At 42.5% G+C, this 17,815-nt stretch overlaps 1 protein-coding gene across 1 annotated transcript in view; it reads left to right on the forward strand.

Moving 5' to 3' along the window:
* Positions 1 to 17,815, forward strand: part of slc2a9l2 (solute carrier family 2 member 9, like 2) — a 167,521-nt gene that overhangs the window by 36,884 nt on the left and 112,822 nt on the right. The window lies entirely within an intron of this gene.

Here is a 17,815-nt window from a genome sequence, read left to right on the forward strand (position 1 = left end):
CGCAGATGGACCAACAAAAGGGGACTGACGGGACAGAGTTTAAATACTGACAGGGAGCCAATCCGTCAACAAGCTCCAGCTGGCACCAGCCGGGCGGGGCCAATCGGGCGCCTTGGCAAAGGTGACCCATGGGCGGGGCCAATTGGCTGCCATGGCAACCGTGACACTAAATTCATGAATCTAAAAATAAGGCCTTAATTTGCATTAAAATGTTTAAATCCAGTTTTCAAAAGTCTTCAGGGATTTAGTAATATTTATCAATTCTCCACCTACTGGTAGTACAACATTTTTTTTCAAACATGTGTTTTCATAAGGCTTCCTTCAAATTCAGTTTTATAATATCAAAACTGTAATACCGTACACTGGACCAAAAGTCTTGATAACAATGCTTAATGAATGTAGCAGAAAAGTTCTTTAGAAGTACTATTCATCTGCCAGTTTTCCCTGAGGATCCACTGTTAACATCCTTTATTTTTGTTTTCCATGTCTAAAACTTCACAGTGTAATACTTATTTGGGGTTGTAGGGATCCTGGGGGCAAAACTGTCTCTGGGTCTGCTTAGTCATTGTTTTAAGGGACTTGTAGTGTCTGCCACAGGGCAGTAGGTCCAATAGGTAGTGGCCAGGGTCAGAGGAGTTTAGAAATATTTTTTTCATAGTCTAAAGCACTTATTTAGGGTGGTGGTAGCCCTGCAGATTAAACTGTCTTTGGGTCCGTTAGTCCTTGTTTCAAGAGACCTGAAGTGTCTACCAGAAGGCAGCGGTCAAGGAGGTAGTTGAGAAATATATATATTTTTTAATAGTCTAAAGCACTTATTTAGGGTGGTGGTGGTCCTGCAGATTATACTGTCTCAGTGTCTGGTTAGTCCTTGTTTCAAGAGACCTGAAGTGTCTACCAGAAGGCAGCGGTCAAGGACGTAGTGGCCATGGTGAGATGAGTTAAGAAATATTTTTTTCATAGTCTAAAGCACTTATTTAGGGTGGTGGTAGCCCTGCAGATTAAACTGTCTTTGGGTCCGTTAGTCCTTGTTTCAAGAGGGTTTTTTGGGGTTTTTAAGGGTTATTGTTCTATCTTCGTTATTCATTATCCATTATCCGTTATCGGTCAGTTCATAATACGCTACAAAGCCTAGGAGCCGGGACACTTACTCTCAGCCAAGAGGCCAAGCTAAGGTCCTAGCCCTAAAGCCTTGCTGCGACCTGAAGTGTCTACCAGAAGGCAGCGGTCAAGGAGGTAGTTGAGAAATATATATATTTTTTAATAGTCTAAAGCACTTATTTAGGGTGGTGGTGGTCCTGCAGATTATACTGTCTCAGTGTCTGGTTAGTCCTTGTTTCAAGAGACCTGAAGTGTCTACCAGAAGGCAGCGGTCAAGGACGTAGTGGCCATGGTGAGATGAGTTAAGAAATATTTTTTTCATAGTCTAAAGCACTTATTTAGGGTGGTGGTGGCTCTGCAGATTAAACTGTCTTTGGGTCTGGTTAGATACATTAATCAAAACATGACACAAAGAAAAAAAAAAACAAAAAAAAAACTAATGCTCAGAGTGAGCATGGCCAAATATAGTCACCTTACGCCCCCTCCCCTAAGGAAATTTGACAGATCTGTTTCTGCCAACCTTTGCTTAAAGGTTTGCACCGTATTTGCACTAATAACCCGGTCAGGCAAAAAATTCCAAATTTTTGGTATCCTGAAAGAAATAAAGTTTCCGTGCAAGTTGCTGGTAGGTCTAGGCACCCGTAACTTATATCTGTGACCACGTAAACCATCAACACGACAGAACTCAAAAAATTGATCAAAAGGCACATCGATCATTCCATGCAGTACTTTGAACACAAAAATTAAATCAAATCGAATTCTACGGAGCTCCAAAAAGTCCAAGTTCAGTCTTTGTAGTCTTTCCGGATATGACAAGCTGTGCATCCCAGGTATCCGCTTCGTATACCGTCGTTGAACTCCTTCCAGTAGGTTAATGTCCTTGAGTAAGTAAGGGTTCCACACAACGCTGTTATATTCTAACCCGGGTCTAACATAAACGCAAAACATTCGAACTAAGAATGCTTGGTTCTTGTTGTAAAAGTGTCTGTAAATGTTTGATGCTATGTTATTGGCTTTGTTGGTAATTTTGGCGATATGCGTGATAAACTTTAAGTTTGAAGTAAGAGTGACGCCCAGATCCTTATGTTCAGAAACAACATGCAAATCATGATCATTAATGTTATACAGCGGAACAGAACCATGTAAAAACGACTGTGCTAAGCATTTATGAGATGACAATTGCAGTTGCCACTTTTCGGACCAAAGAAAAACTGATTTAATGTAATTTTGGAGAGAATCAATTGTTCCTGTCACCTGTGTTTTTGGTAAGAAAGCCGAAAGTTTAGCATCATCGGCAAAAATTGAGATGTCACTACTTTGAATGGCCTCAGGTAGGTCGTTCACAAAAAACAGAAATAGTAATGGTCCTAGTACTGAGCCCTGCGGTACCCCACTACAAACTTCCGACCACGCTGAAAGAACATCATCAATTTTTACGCATTGTTTACGATTTGACAAATATGCTGTTATCCATTCAAGCAGTTTTCCCCTAATACCATAGCATTTCAGTTTTTGTAAAAGCTTGTTATGAGACACTTTATCAAAAGCCTTGCAAAAGTCTAAGTAAACAACATCTCATCTCATTAGCCGTACCGCTTATCCTTGTTAGGGTCGCGGGGGGGCTGGAGCCCATCCCAGCCATCTCCGGGCAGTGGGCAGGGGACACCCTGAACTGGTTGCCAGCCAATCGCAGGGCACACAGGGACAGACAACTCATTCGCTCATTCACACCTAGGGACAATTTGGACCGGCCAATTCACCTGAAATGCATGTTTTTGGAATGTGGGAGGAAACCGGAGTGCCCGGAGGAAACCCACGCAAGCACGGGGAGAACATAGAAACTCCGCACAGGAAGTCTGGAGCTGGATTTGAACCCACGACAGGTTCCCATGACATGAACTGTGCCGCACAAGCGCTAACCACTGCGCCGCCGTGCTGCCAGTAAACAACATGACCAGCCATATTGTGAACAAAAAACATACTGGTAATATTATTCAAATGAGCTATTAAGTTAGTCATGGTAGAATGTCCGGACCTAAACCTATGTTGTTTAAACGTAAAAAGATTGTGCTCCTGTATAAATTTCCATATGGCATCTGAGATAATTTTCTCAAACACTTTACAGACGCAGCTAGTCAAGCTAACTGGTCTATAGTTGGCTGCACTTTTTGTGCTCCCCCCTTTAAAAATCGGTATGACAATAGCACTAAGCCAGTCCTCAGGCAGCTGTGAATCCTTAGTTAGTCCTTGTTTCAAGAGACCTAAAATATCTACCAGAGGGCAGCAATGAAGAAGGCAGTAGCCAGGTTAAGGTAACCAAGACATATAGTATTTTCACAGTCTTGTACATTTATTTTAGGTGGTGGTGGCCCAGGGGTAAGAATTGGCTCTGAGCCGGTTAGTCCTTCATTCAAGAGACCTGTAGTGTCTGCCAGAGGGCAGTAGGTCCAAAAGGTAGTGGCCAGGGTGAGAGGAGTTAAGAAATATTTGTTTTCATAGTCCAAAGCACTTATTTAGAGTGGTGGTGGCCCTGCAGATTAAACTGGCTTTGGGTCTAGTTGGTCTTTGTTTTCAAAAGACCTGAAGTGTCAACCAAGGGCCAGTAGGTCATATAGGTAGTGGCCATGGTGAGAGGAGATTAAAACATTTTTTTCATAATGTAAAGCACTTATTTAGGGTGGTGGTAGCTTTGCAGATTAAACTGTCTTTGGATCTGGTTAGTCCTTGTTTCAAGATACCTAAAGTGTTTTCCAGAGGGCAGCAAAGAAAGAGGTGGTTGCCAAGTTAAGGGAGTCAAGACTAGGTCTTCTAAATGTATTTAAGGGGGTGGTGACCCAGGGGTAGAAATGAGCCTGTTAGTTCTTCATTCAAGAGACCTGTAGTGTCTGCCAGAGGGCAGCGAGTCAAAGAGGTGGTAGTCAGGTTTGGGGAGTCAAGATATATATTTTTAGTCTTGTACACTTATTTAGGGTGGTGGTGGCCCCGGGAAAGAAAGTTCTATTATCCTGTTTGTCCTTATTTTAAGGGATTTGTAGGTATATTAGAGGGAAGCAGGTCAAAATGTTGAGAGGAGTCCTGTATAATGGTGTTGGCGTTTACTTTTACCCATTGGAACAGTTATTTCTCACCAAGAGAGAAAATACTATCAGTGATCTGATATAGCTAATGGCAGCCAATATGGCTGATTTCTAGAAAAAATCCTTCCAGGGTTTGTTAGGAATTAATTATTAAAATGTACTGTTTACCAAATTGTTCGAATTAGTTATCTGACTCCATTAACCAAACACAACCTACATTCACCTAACAACGCGCGCTTGTTTCTTGATGGAAAAGATGAACAAGAGAAAGCGGACATTTTCACAAGGGGCAGATTTAATTTCTTAAACAATTGAACTAAGTGAACTCCATCGAATATGGCCGGATAAGCCAAATAAGTGTCGCTCGAGTCTCTGTCAAGCCTCCTCTTATGTCGTCCTGCCTTTCCTCTCTCGGCCCACTTCTTTGCGCAAGATGGTGTCCCGACTCCTCCCATGGGCGTGCCAAGGAAGCCCCACGTGGACCCCACCACCTCAGAGACGAACGTCCCGATGTCTGTGGTTCCTCAAAACAATGGAGAGCGATTATCAAAACAACGCCTGCCGTCCTCCGTCATCTTGGCCTTTTCTGCGTCTGGATGCGCCGATTATCTTATCAGTCCCACGTCCCGTTCCCGCCAAACCTGTAAACGATATTTCCTGCCAGACCAGGGTGCCCTGAACTTTCACTGCTCATTGAACTTAAGCCTACTCGGTGAAAATCTTCATTGCACTCAATAAATATAACTTGTATTCGATCGTATAAAATATCAAATCCTTCAGGTTCGAAAAAACAATTGTTTGTGGCAAGGAATCGAGGTCAGATACATTTCAACTTCTGACAGCTTTTCCTGTTTTGAGTGAGTAGTTAGCTCGAGCTGGTCCCAGATGATTTTGAAAGGGGAAAATCCTTCAACTGTCGGTCTATGATCTTGTACTAAAGTCCAAGACTGTGCTATTTACTCACATCTCTGACTCTTTTGCCCCTTTGATGGAGTTTTTTTTATTTCGTCTCCCAAAAGACCAAATCGCCCGACAACTTTTCGGATGAAACGAGACGGTCGCTGTTTGGTGCTCGTCCTCTGCTAAAAACTTTTGCCAGGGCTGCTTTGCACTTTTGCTTCTTCTCTCGCGCATTGATCTGCAAAAGCCGCTAAGCCGGGCGGGCTTATTTCTCTCGCCGATGGCCTCTGCCGCCTTCACAACATGCTTGGTTGAGTCATAATAGCGCCAATTACGTTTCGAGACGGATGGCTCAAAGAGGTATCCTTGATTTGTTTCCTTGGGGAACCGGGAAAGGAATAACAGCTGGCTAACAGTCAATAAAAAGACATGTTGACGCCAATTTGCTCACTTGGGGATTCTAGCGTTCGGATCTATAACCGTTATCAGCTTTCGCTTCACGTACCGGTTAAGTACCATGATCGTTTCTCGTACCGTTTCGAGTAATTTCCGTGAATGAGCGTCATGTCTTTGTCTTTCGTATCAAGGCATGTATTCTCATATTATCATCGCTTTTGTTAGGGTCTAGTGTACCTCCTATCAACAGGGGGCGCCAAGCGTGTTTGGAACTGAGCACAGGTGTGTCCAATCCATACCTGTCGCGCTCCAGGGCTCCATGCCCTTACAAAATGTTGTATTTTCCCTTACAAAATACATAATAATCTTACACCATATTTTTTTTCCAAACGTGTTTATTTATGTTATATTCTACATGTGTTTCGTTATATCATTATATTTTGTTAATGAACATTTTGTTGTAAGATACTGAGTTGCTCGACATGAATAATAATATTATAAAATGAGGTTTATTATAAAAAAAAGTTCAAAAATGAAGTCGCTTGGACGTTCACTGTAGAAGGAAAAAATACATGCCAATATAATTGAGTAAAATAATACATTTTCTTATTCAAATTATGAATTCATTTTCTGCATTAAATAACCACAAACCTGTCTTTTTTCATTTTCTCATTTTATACTTCCTTTTTTTAACTTCTTTATACAACATCATAATTCGTAATGTAATGCATCAAAGCAAGTGAGCCGTTTGAGAGCGGGCTCTCTTTAATGATTTGAGCCGAGAAGGCCGGTTCTCTAAAAAGAGACGGACTTCCTTTCACTACATCAAACCGCTCGCTTCGTTTGCAACAAAAAAAAACGATACCGAGATAGAGGCTTCTGCGGCAAACTCGTTTGACTTGATTGATTTGCCGTTTCGTGATAGTCGGTGTTTACCGGATGGTACCCATAATCGAAAAATTTGCCTTTTTCCATACAGATTTTCTCGTACATCGTACACGTCTTAAAATGCATAATAAACGTACTTTGTAGGATAAAACCGTACAGGTTGACAGGTATGAGATTGGATCCCTGTCAGTATTTAAACGCTGTCCTGACAGTCGCCTTTGGTTGGTTCGTCTGCAAATCTCCGTTTTTCCTGTATTTTTGCGTTTGTTTTTCTCCCATCACGATCTGTTTGATTTCGACTTTTTCCGTTTCCGGCACCGTCATCCCTCGCCACGGAAGTCCCACTTCCGCAGCTGAGCAACCTCCTGAGCAACGATCTCTGGATAATGTGTGCGCTCTTATTTTTCTGTCCCAATAAAACTGTGAGTAACTTTATGCGAGTGGGTCCTGTTTCCTGTTCTGGTCCTGACACCAATATCTACACACTTGTACGTAATTATCCTCACCCCTTTATAAGGACATTTTGAACAGTACACCTTGTCGTGTCATTTTCATTCCTCTGCCACACCGGGTCGTTTGGCTTTTGTTTCTGGTTTCTTGTTTGGACTATTTGTCAGTGGTTTGTGACCATTTATTAGTTTGTTTCTTTATTCGTTGCATTTTCTATTTAAGGTTTTTGTCTCGTGTTTGGACTTTGTCAGGTTTGTTTTTTGTTTGGCAACGTCACTGTTTTGTGAACTGTTGTTTGTTACTTCGTGCAGTCTGTTCAGGCATCGGACACACGTGGTGTCCTGTCCTGGCGGGGGAAGAGACATGCACCGTTATTATGTGAAGCCTTGTTTGTCACTTTGTACCTTCTTTTGTTGAATACCATTCCTCTTTTGGCGCACCCCTGCCTCCAATTCCTGCTTCCCCCACATGGGTCCATCGACCAAAAACCATAACAGTTTTTTTGATTTTCACAAGACATTTGTCGGTTTTGTACTGCTAGATTTCTATGTTTTCAGTTGCAAATATCTGATAAGTTTTACTTGGTTCCATGAAACGTATATCAAGGAAGTTTTAGATACAAAACGTATTTGATTCTGTGTCATTGAATATGTTTTGCTACATTTGTGTATTTGCTTTTTTGTTTTGTTTTCATAGCGTTTTGTAATGCTAGAACCCCCTGCTTTCTGTGCTAAAAGCTCATTGGTTTAGCTTATTCACATGACACTTATATTTAGGAAGAACTAGGAAGAAAGCCTCTCATGCCATATATTTTCGCAATTTGTTACATTTGTATTTTATGCAAACATTTGAAGGTCTTATACTGCAAAGTTTTTTTGTTTTCTGTTGCTAATAGCTTATTGGTTTAACATAGTCACATGATAGAACATTTAGGAAGTGTTAGAAAGAAAGCACCCTCGATTTCCTGTGACTATATTTCATAGTCAACCTTTTCTGAAAACAAAAAACACATAATTGCACAGGTAATATATTTTCGGATTCATAAAAAAAAAATCCCAAGATAAACCAATAAATAAGAAAACTACCAATCAAATTTATAGGTCTTTTACCCTAAAACTCTGAACAAAACACTCAGAGACAAGTGACACCAATATTTCTCATGTGGAGATGCTTCAGTCAAACCAGGATTCACATCTGCCCAGAACTGCAACAGCGCCCCTATTTTCTCACAAAAAAATTGAGTCACATGGTCGATGGGGGAGGAGAGTTAAACATAGCAAGAGTACACAATTGTAAAACAAGAAAATCAAACAGAGAAAAATAAACATGAAAAACTTCTCTTCTCAGGTGAATGGTTGAGTGGTTCACATGGTGATAAAACTCATCGAAGCGAGGGAATGATGTCACTCAACTGTAGAAGCCATATGCAATTAAGACAATTCTAATACAATTTCTAATTCTAACATTGTAGTAAATAAATAATAAATTTGTTTACAATTATCCCATAATCTTATCTTCTTAAGCGGACTTTATTAGTATACATCTAATTCTTATGAATGACGTTTTTTTTTTGTCCTCAGGTGCTTGAATTGTGAGATCACTTCATCATCGACTAATTTATTTCGATGTCTAGATGATATGAAGGTTGAAGAGTGCCAATTACCGCCCCCCCGCCCCCCGTACATAACACTGATTTTTGTAGTATTTACCGCTCTGATAGCATTCGTTTTTTAGTGCGAGGTGTCGGTGAGCGCATTTTCCATCAGCATCGGTAAAATAAGTTTTGGAGGAGGTGACATTCACGGTCAACAGTGCCGGGCAGAGGGGATGATGGGCTTTTTGGCTGATCCTCCACAGGTATAGCACTTGTTTTGCTTTGTCAATTTGTGTGACATCAGCTTTAATAGCCACCCTTCGGTTTCTAAGAAAAACAAAGCTCAATCCTCCTTCAATAAGAAAAGGTTGCCTCAGGTTGTTTTGAATCGTTGTTTATAATGGGATTTGACGAGAACCAGTGTTTAGTTGTTCTTTCGTCCTTTTTATTTTTTCTGTCATAGGAAAAAAAAACAGTTTTCCAAATAGCACAAGATTATTTGGCAATGACTTCTATATTGATGGCGATGGACTCAAACGTACCTCATAATAGGTAGGTAGTAGGTATACCTACTCGGATATGTCTTCTGAGCATAACACAATACTACAAGACTGTTAATGTCAGGACCAGAACGAAGTCACGACCCACTTTCGTTTGTTCTTTCTCAATTTTATTTAGAAAGAGGAAAAGACTTGCTCCCACGATCCGGTGATTGTCGGTCACATATAGCAGATCGCTCAGAACGCAGAAGTGACACTTTCGTGGTGAGCGCAGGCAGTGTCGAGAGCGGGAAAAACAGATCGGTGGCAGGGACGGTGGAGCAAAAATCGTAGTCGAGTTCAGAAAATGGGTCGGAGCCGGGAAACAGACGGGTATCAGAGAAGGAGAGAGTCAGGGTAGGAAGGTTTGCCTAGCTTAGCTGATGTTCGCAGACGGACTGACAACCGGTGACAGGAAGACGGGGGTTTAAAAAGTGACAGGGAGCCAATCAGCATCCGAGGCAGTTGGCGCCAAAGGAGCGGGTACGGGTGCCTCGCATCAGTCATCATGACAGTTAATAGTTTTCTTAATTTGCCAAAATGTTTTCCGCACTTCAGAGTATAAGTCGCACCAGACCAAAAACAAGATTCATTTAGCTTATTTTTCTCTTTTACCTCTTAGATGCATGACATACCAACTACATACACTCTTCCATAAGTGGGGTCAAAAATTAATGAGTGGGGGTGCTGTCTGCACAGCTTGCACCTATTTTTACTCAAGTAATTTTTTAGATGACTGCTTTTTGCTTCTTGTTGAGTAATGTTTTTCTGAAGTAACAGTACTTTCACTTGCGTTTGGGCACCGAAATTATATTATTCATATATTCATCCATCCATCCATTATCTGCATTGCTTATCCTCAGTAGGGTCGCGGGGTGCCGGAGCCCATCCCATCTATCTTCAGGCAGTGGGCAGGGGACACCCTGAACTGGTTGCCAGCCAGTCGTAGGGCACACAATGACATAGAATGTCAGAACCTGAACAGATATAGGACCCACGGGAAAAGGGGAGTCATGCACATTAGGTAGCCGGTCTGGCATGGAAAGACCGGAAGCCAGAGACCGACGAGACCGATTCCAACTGCCCGAGTTGGCATCGGACAGATGGGGTCGATCCTGGACAGGAAGGGACAGACAGGATAGATAACAAATCAGGACATCGAAAATTAACAGGAGAAATTAGACGGCAACGAAAACTGGAGAAAATAATAAACAGGACAAAAACAGAAGGAAACTAAACTGGAACACGAAATTAAACAGTTCAACAATAAACGGGAACAATACCGGACTGGAGATATCACAGGAAAACAGGACCAAGTCAGAACCCACGTCTTGTGGGACAGAAGTTCGATTGACAGGCTGACACTAAAGCAAGAGAACGTTGAGCTTTATATAAACAGAAAGTCAATCTATCAACAAGCCGCAGCTGGCACCACATGGGCGGGGCCAATTGGGCATCATGGCAACCGTGACACACACGGGCGGGGCCAATCGGGCACCACGGCAACCGTGACACACACGGGCGCGGCCAATTAGGCACCATGGCAACCATGACATACAACTCACTCGCTCATTCACACCTAGGGACAATTTGGACAGGCCAATTCACCTGACATGCATTTTTTTTTAATGTGGGAGGAAACCGAAGTGCCCGAAGGAAAGACACGCAAGCATGGGGAGAATATGCAAACTCCACACAGGAGGTTCGATCTCATGGCCTCAGAATTGTGCCGCACACGCGCTAACCACTGCTCCGCTGTGCTGCCCTCATATATTCATATTATATTATAAAAAACATGTTTATCAATCAGTTTGACTCCCAATCACAAAATCAAAAGAAATCTTCATCCTCGGTATCACTTTAGAAGATGCGCCGCTTCCTCTGTCCACCTCCCTCAAGTCAGACGTCATTTCTGCCTTTCGACAACAGCTTACAAGCTCCGCAAACTTTCTTTCCGCTTTTCAGTCAAATAGTTCACTATTTGCAGCTCGCAATCTGCAGAATATGATTTTATTTTTGGTGCGATCAAGCATTCCACGTCGCGCTGAATTTACAGCAGGATCGACATTAATCCTCGCCGGTGATGCTTTGGTCATGCATTGAATAGGTGTAAAACTGAGATGACATTTTCAATATGGGCTCAATAAGCTCCTGTAAATATGTTTGATCTCCCCCGTGGTGAAGATATTTATGTTAAGGCAACAACAAACATGTTCAATGAAATGTTCCGTATGCCCCCTCCTATTCTAAATGCAGTATCCTGATTGATATTGTATTTGTGAAATTAAAAATCAGGAAAAAAATCCACCTGCTATCTGTTGAATGTGATTCCTCATTAAACATAGTCATAAATTTGCATTTTTTCTGAAGATAAATGAGTTAGATTTAAAAAATAACAACAATGCACTTACTTTTACTCAAGTAATTATTTAAATGACTGTTTTTGTGTCATCTGCTGTCAGGACCAGAACAGAAACAGGACCCACTCGCGTAACGTTTACCACAATTTTTATTGAAGAAACGAGGAAGGGCTGCGCCCACGATCCGATGTTCGCTGGACGCGGGAAGTGGGTTGCTCGCTTGTGAGCCGAACACGGAAGTGATGGCGATGTCGGTGTCAGGGACGGGAAAACTGGTCAGTAGCCGGGACTGGAGACCAAAAACCTGGTCGGGGTTGGAAATGAATCGTAAGCCAGAACGGGAGAGTAGATGTGGTCGGGATCAAAAAGTCGGGATGGGAGAGCAGACGTGGTCAATCAAAACGGGTCGTGGCCGGATACAAACGGTAGCAAAAACGGCACAGGCAGGAGTCAGGGGTCAAAAGAAAGACTTGCCTTAGTATACACGAAGATTCGCAGACAGACTGACAACAGGGGATTGATAGGACATGGTTTAAATAGTGGGGAAGCCAATCTGTCAACAAGCTGCAGATGGCGCCACACGGGCAAAGCCAATTGGGCGCCATGGCAACCGTGATACTATCACAAAGAACATGATGAACTCCAAATCACAACATTTCCATTTGTGGTTTCACGGTAGATGCGCCGCCTCCTTTTTCCACCTCTACGTCTCTTAAGTCAGAAGTAATTTCCACTTCTTGACAATAGTTTACAATTTTTTATAAACGTTTTGCTTTTCAGCCAAATGTGTCACTATTTGCATTTGGTAACCTGCATAATATGATTTTCTTTTCAGTGCCATTTTGTTCCGTTTCATTTTGCTGCACTTTGCTGAAATGTGTACTTTGGCGCCTAAGTGTTCATTTGCACACTTGATTTGAGGCATTTGGCCCGAAGTAAACACAGAGTTTTTCAACCGAAACGCACACGTCGTAAAGCTTTGGGTTAACTTCGGGTTAAGTCCCTCAAATCAAGTTCGGGTTTGGGCTGGATCATGTTTAAGTACCCGTGGTTTGGGTAGGGTCGGACTGGAATTTTTTTAGGCCCAATCTTACCTTTTATAACAACCAGTTGGGTCATTCATGACTCCAATTATGCATCCAAGAGGTTAAGTCTTCATACATGTTTGTTCTGGAGTACCATGTTTGATCTTATGAACGATGTTCGCTAGGTTGTTTTCAATGACAAGACGATTCTAATTCCAATAATTGGGTTTAAGGGAAATTTATACAACACATTTTTGGGGGCCTAAGTTTCAAAGGAGTCACATTATTGAAAACATTATGCTGTTTTTCTGCACAGAATAGCTTTCGTGCTTAAGACACTAGTTTTTAGAGTAGAACACGAAGCCAATTTATGCAATGCCAGTTTTCAGCAAAAATGTTTTCGGCTAGGTTTTAATTAAGCTAGTTTTTAGCATGGAAAAAACAGCAATCGTAATTGGTCCATCAAAAGCATTCTCCACTGGACTCCTCCACTTGGAGCAAGATCTCATCCCCAACCAGCAAAGATCATGCCACCCTTTTCCGACTGAGTACCATGGTCTCAGACTTAAAGGTGCTGATCCTCCTCCCTACCGCTTCACACCTGGCTGCAAATCGCTCCAGTGAGAGGGAAGATCAAAGCCTGAGGAAGAAAACAGCACCACATCATCAGCAAAAAGCAGAGATGCCATACTGAGGCCCCCAAAGTGGACTCCTTCTCCACCAAGGCTGCGCCAAGAAATTCTGTCTGAAAAAGTTATGAACAGAATCGGTGACAAAGGGCAGCCCTGGCGGAGTCCAACTCCCTCTGGAAACGACCTACTGCCAGCAATGCGGACCAGACTCTGGCAAAGTGCATACAGGGACCGCACAGCCAGATAAGACTGTGCAGTACTCCATACTCCCGAAGCACCCACCACAGGGCTCCCTGAGGAACACGGTCGAATGCCTTCTCCAAGTCCACAAAACACATGTAGGCAAACTTCCATGCACCCTGCAGCGAGTGTAGAGTTGGTCCACTGTTCCACGGCAGAGACGAAAAGCAAACCGCGCCTATTGAATCTGAGATTTGACTTCCTGGGAGACCTTTTTCTCCAGTACCCATGAATAGGCCTTACCAGGGAGGCTGAGAAGTGTGATTCCCCTGTAGTTGGAACACACTCTCCGGTCCCCCTTCTTGAAAAGGGAAATCACCACCCCGGTCTGCCAATCCAGAGGCACTGTCCCCGATCTACGCAATGTAGCAGAGGCGTGTTAACTATGACATGCCCCCAAAGTCCAGAACCTTAATGAACTGCGGGCGGATGTCATCAACCCCTGGGGCCTTGCCACCAAGGAGCCTTTTGACCACGTCTGTGAATTCAAACCCAGAAATATGATTGGCTCCCTGTCACTATTTAAACCCTCGCCTATCTGTCACATGTTGTCATTCCATCTGCTAACCTCAGTTTACTCTAGGCAAGCTTTTCGACCCTGACTCACTCCTGTTTTGGCCCCGTCTGATATCCGGCTTCGACCCGTTTTTTGATCTTGACCATGTATACTCTTCTCTCCTAGCTTTTGACTCGCTGCTGATCTTGACCACGTTTTTTTGCTCTCCTGTCCCGGCTACAGATATGTTTTTCTGCTCCCGACACCGCCATCGCTCGCCACTTCCGCTTTCAGAGCGACCTGCTTCCCGCGACCAACGATCACCGGATCGTGTGTGCTATCGTTTCCCTTCTTCCTAATAAAACTGAGATAAACGTATGCAAGTGGGTCCTGTCTCTGTTCTGGTCTTGACAAATATGTGCGTTTGTCGCATATAATTTTGCATTATCAAACATTTTTGAAAAAGCGCCAGGGAGCCACTAGGTAGCAGCAAAGAGCCTAGTAAAGCTTCTCACCTTAGGGTTAACTCAACCGAGCATTAACCAGCTCAGGTACAAGTTATGTTTCTCATTGTTAAGTTTCCTAGAAAATCCCCAAAAGTTTGAATCCCCCAAAGAGCATAAACGAAGGGCGACCAGCAACATAAACTAATGAGTCTCAAATTGACTCATCAGAGATGTAAAAGAAATAACAGAATAAACACCCCGCCAATTAATCGGGCCCTCGTTGTTTATACCAGCTTGTATCTGATAATTACCGCGGTGCACACTGTAATCCATCATGCATGAGACTGCATACGGCTCCAAGGGAGTGACAGCCAATTACGTGTCAAATCTCCCTGTTGAATTAAAGATTTTCAATTAATGGCTAGCTAAAGTCTGGTTTTTCTTTTTCTCGCTGGGGTATTTGCTTGTAATGAGGACTTACCTGGGCGGTCCTCCTGACATTCCTTTTTCAGGTTACCCATCACACCTACGAGCTATTTTTCATCCGCCTCATTTTTTGGAAAGCTGCTTTTAAATGTGCTTGCACTTTTGTTCCGTTCTGGCATTCCAGGCTAAAAGAAAGAAGTCTTTTTATCCCCCGGGCTATATTCAATCTCAGAATAAGAGCGTACACACTTACCTCTGAGTAAATTTATCTTTCTTTTTGGACATTTTAAAGTGACAGTGTGTATTAATTTGTCACTAGACGTCACTGTATTGTGTTCACCAGTGTGAGACACGTAACTTTAAAAAAGTAACTAGATATAGTTACTCACTCCTTTTTACAAAAAGTAAATGGTCTGCATTTATACGGCAATTTTCAAGTCACTAAAGACCTCCCAAAGCGCTTTACAATATGCTTCACACTTTTCCCTTTCACACACTAACTAACCGATAGCAGGGTCAGCCATTCAAGGCAACCTTCTGCGATCAGGGGCAATGTGGATTCAGTGTCTTGCCCAAGGACACTTTGACATATAACAATCAAATCTTTTGCTTTAGTTTTATTACAGTGTTTGTTTTGGGAACATTATTTAAATGTTTTTTATTCTCCATGTTATACTGGGTAGTTTTGTATTCTATATCTCGTATTTTATTCTTAACATGAAGATGTTGCTGGAAATTCTAATTTTACGGGGATAAATAACGTATCTAACTATCTATTTAGCTCTATCTCTCTCTCTCTACAGCTTTATATCTATATTTTTCTCTCTAGTCGCAATGTGTTGCGCTTTGAGATACTCTTTTGTAAAAGGAACTAATTACCAGGGATTGTAATCTTTTCCGTTACTTTAAAAAGTTGTTGTATGTCAAATAATTTCACATTTTCTGAGCAGTATTTGAGTCAGGTGAATATAAAAGAACAGTCAAGTAGTCGTGTTGTAGAATCTTTTATATATAACAGGATCAGACGTATCCTACAGTTGAAGTGCAATAAAATAAACAGTAAACAATATTATAAAATAACAATCAGCAGTCAACACTACAAAGTTAGTTTAATAAATTAAGTTACATAGATTATGGTGTTTTGTAGAGACTGGAATTCCGACTTTTCAGAGAACTGGCTTTTTTGGCTTAGCTCACTAAAATAGTCGACTCTTCTGGCTCCTAAAGAGCTATTCATGTTTACTTGACTTAAATTCATTGTTAGTGATGGTGGGATCAATAATCATACGATAATCCCAAGAGCCAAGAAGAGATCCGCAGGTTCGAGAGCGTTCTCCATTCGGGCCCCGGTGCTGTGGAATGCTTTTGCCCCCTGAGATTCGATCTTCAACCTTAGTGGAAATGTTTAAATCTAAGCTTAAAACACACTTCTATTCTATAGCATACAAATAGCCTATATTTTGTGTTGACAATATTTGTGGATTATTTGCCCTCATGTAGGTTTTAGATCAGGGGATGGCGTCATAATACTCTGTGGTTTGCAATAATCTGTGGTCCGTGCAGCTCTTTGAGACTCCTTGTGATTAAGTGCGTCACAACATTTGCCCCTTTCCTGATTTTCTGTGTTCTTGGATAGGTTTTTCTTGAAAAAGACTTTTAGAAAGTTGTTGTTGTCGTCATTTATGTATTCTGAATATGCATCACACGCAGTGCAAGGCTTCCTGATCATTGTCAAAACAATTTAGGGAAATGAATGCGTGTAAAAATGGAAAAAAGAAAAACGAGGAAGCAACATAAATCACAAAATGAAGTAATAGTGTCAGGACGAGAACGGAGACAGGACCCATTCGCGTGCGTTTCTCTTAGTGTTATTTGGAAGAAGGGAAAGGATAGTACACACGATCCATAGATCGCTGGTTGCGGGGAGCAGGTTGTTCAGACGTGGAAGAGGTATTTCTGTGGCGAGCGTTGGGGTCTCGAGAGTGGAAAAAAACTGATCAGTAGCCTGGACGGGGGAGCAAAATCGTAGTCGAGATCAGAAAAGGGGTTGGAGCCGGGAAACATACGGGAATCAGAACAGGAGAGAGTAAGGGTTGAAAAGCTTGCCTAGCGTAAGCTGAGATTCGCAGATGGACTGACAACCGGTGACATGAAGACAGGGGTATAAAAAGTGACAGGTAGCCAATCAGCGTCCGAGGCAGTTGGCGCCAAAGGAGCAGGTTTAGGTGCCTCGCATCAGTAATCAAGACAAATAGAAAACGAAAGACATTCTGAAAGGAGTGAGAAGAAGCATAGCTTATTAGCTCTCACCCCTTTACAAAAACAAAACAAATAGAAATATACACACTGACATACTGTCATCATTGCCCATTGCCCTCACCTGTGCCCGCTCATTTGGCACTATCTGCTGCTCGTTTCCTGATTGGTTCCCCTCCTATTTAAACTCAACGCTTCCATTCACCCTTTGTCAGTCTGTCAACAAAACTCTGCACTTGCAAGGCAAGCATTTTTGACTCTGGCTCCCGTGCTGTTCCCGACCCGTCCTGTATCCTGTATCCTATATCCTTTATCGATCCCTGATCCAAGCTCCGTTATACTATATCCGGTATCCTTTATCCAGTGTCCTGTATCGATCCCTGATCCAAGCCCCATTATCCTGTATCCTATATACTGTATCGATCCCCTGTCCCCGGCTTCTCCGATTACCTGACTTGTTCCGATCTCTGACCATGCTCCAATCTCCCGTCCCGGCTGCCCGACTTGTTGTTGCCCACCGACCACGCTCCGAGCGCCGCTCCCGGCTGCTCGACTCGTTTCCGCCCGCCGACCATGCTCTGACCTTGTGGGCTTCCAGCTTCTCTTGCCCAGCAATTGCCGAATTGCCTCTTTTTTTCCTGCGCCTGACTTCTTCGCTTCTGCAATAAAGCTTGGTGTGAAACGTTACGCGTTAGGGACTACCGTCTGTTCTGGTCGTGACACATACAAGCATACAAATGTATACAATCCTACATGTATATAAACTTATACATGATAATTGCTGTTTGATGTGATACAATGTCAGGAAATTTCAACAGTTTTGATTGTATAAAAAGTGGACTAGTGTCTTCCAATGAGTTGACTCGATGAATAATCCTTACTACTCTTTTCTGCGGTAGAACTAGTGAGGTTTTATAGTTATTTATCCAAACCTCAGCGCAGTATTGTACGTATGGCAGGACAAGTGAACAGTCAAGTGTGTAGAGTGATTT

Source organism: Urocampus carinirostris, chromosome 6, assembly GCF_059441175.1.
Source record: "Urocampus carinirostris isolate Australia breed hairy pipefish chromosome 6, RoL_Ucar_1.0, whole genome shotgun sequence".
Taxonomy (NCBI): Eukaryota; Metazoa; Chordata; class Actinopteri; order Syngnathiformes; family Syngnathidae; genus Urocampus; species Urocampus carinirostris.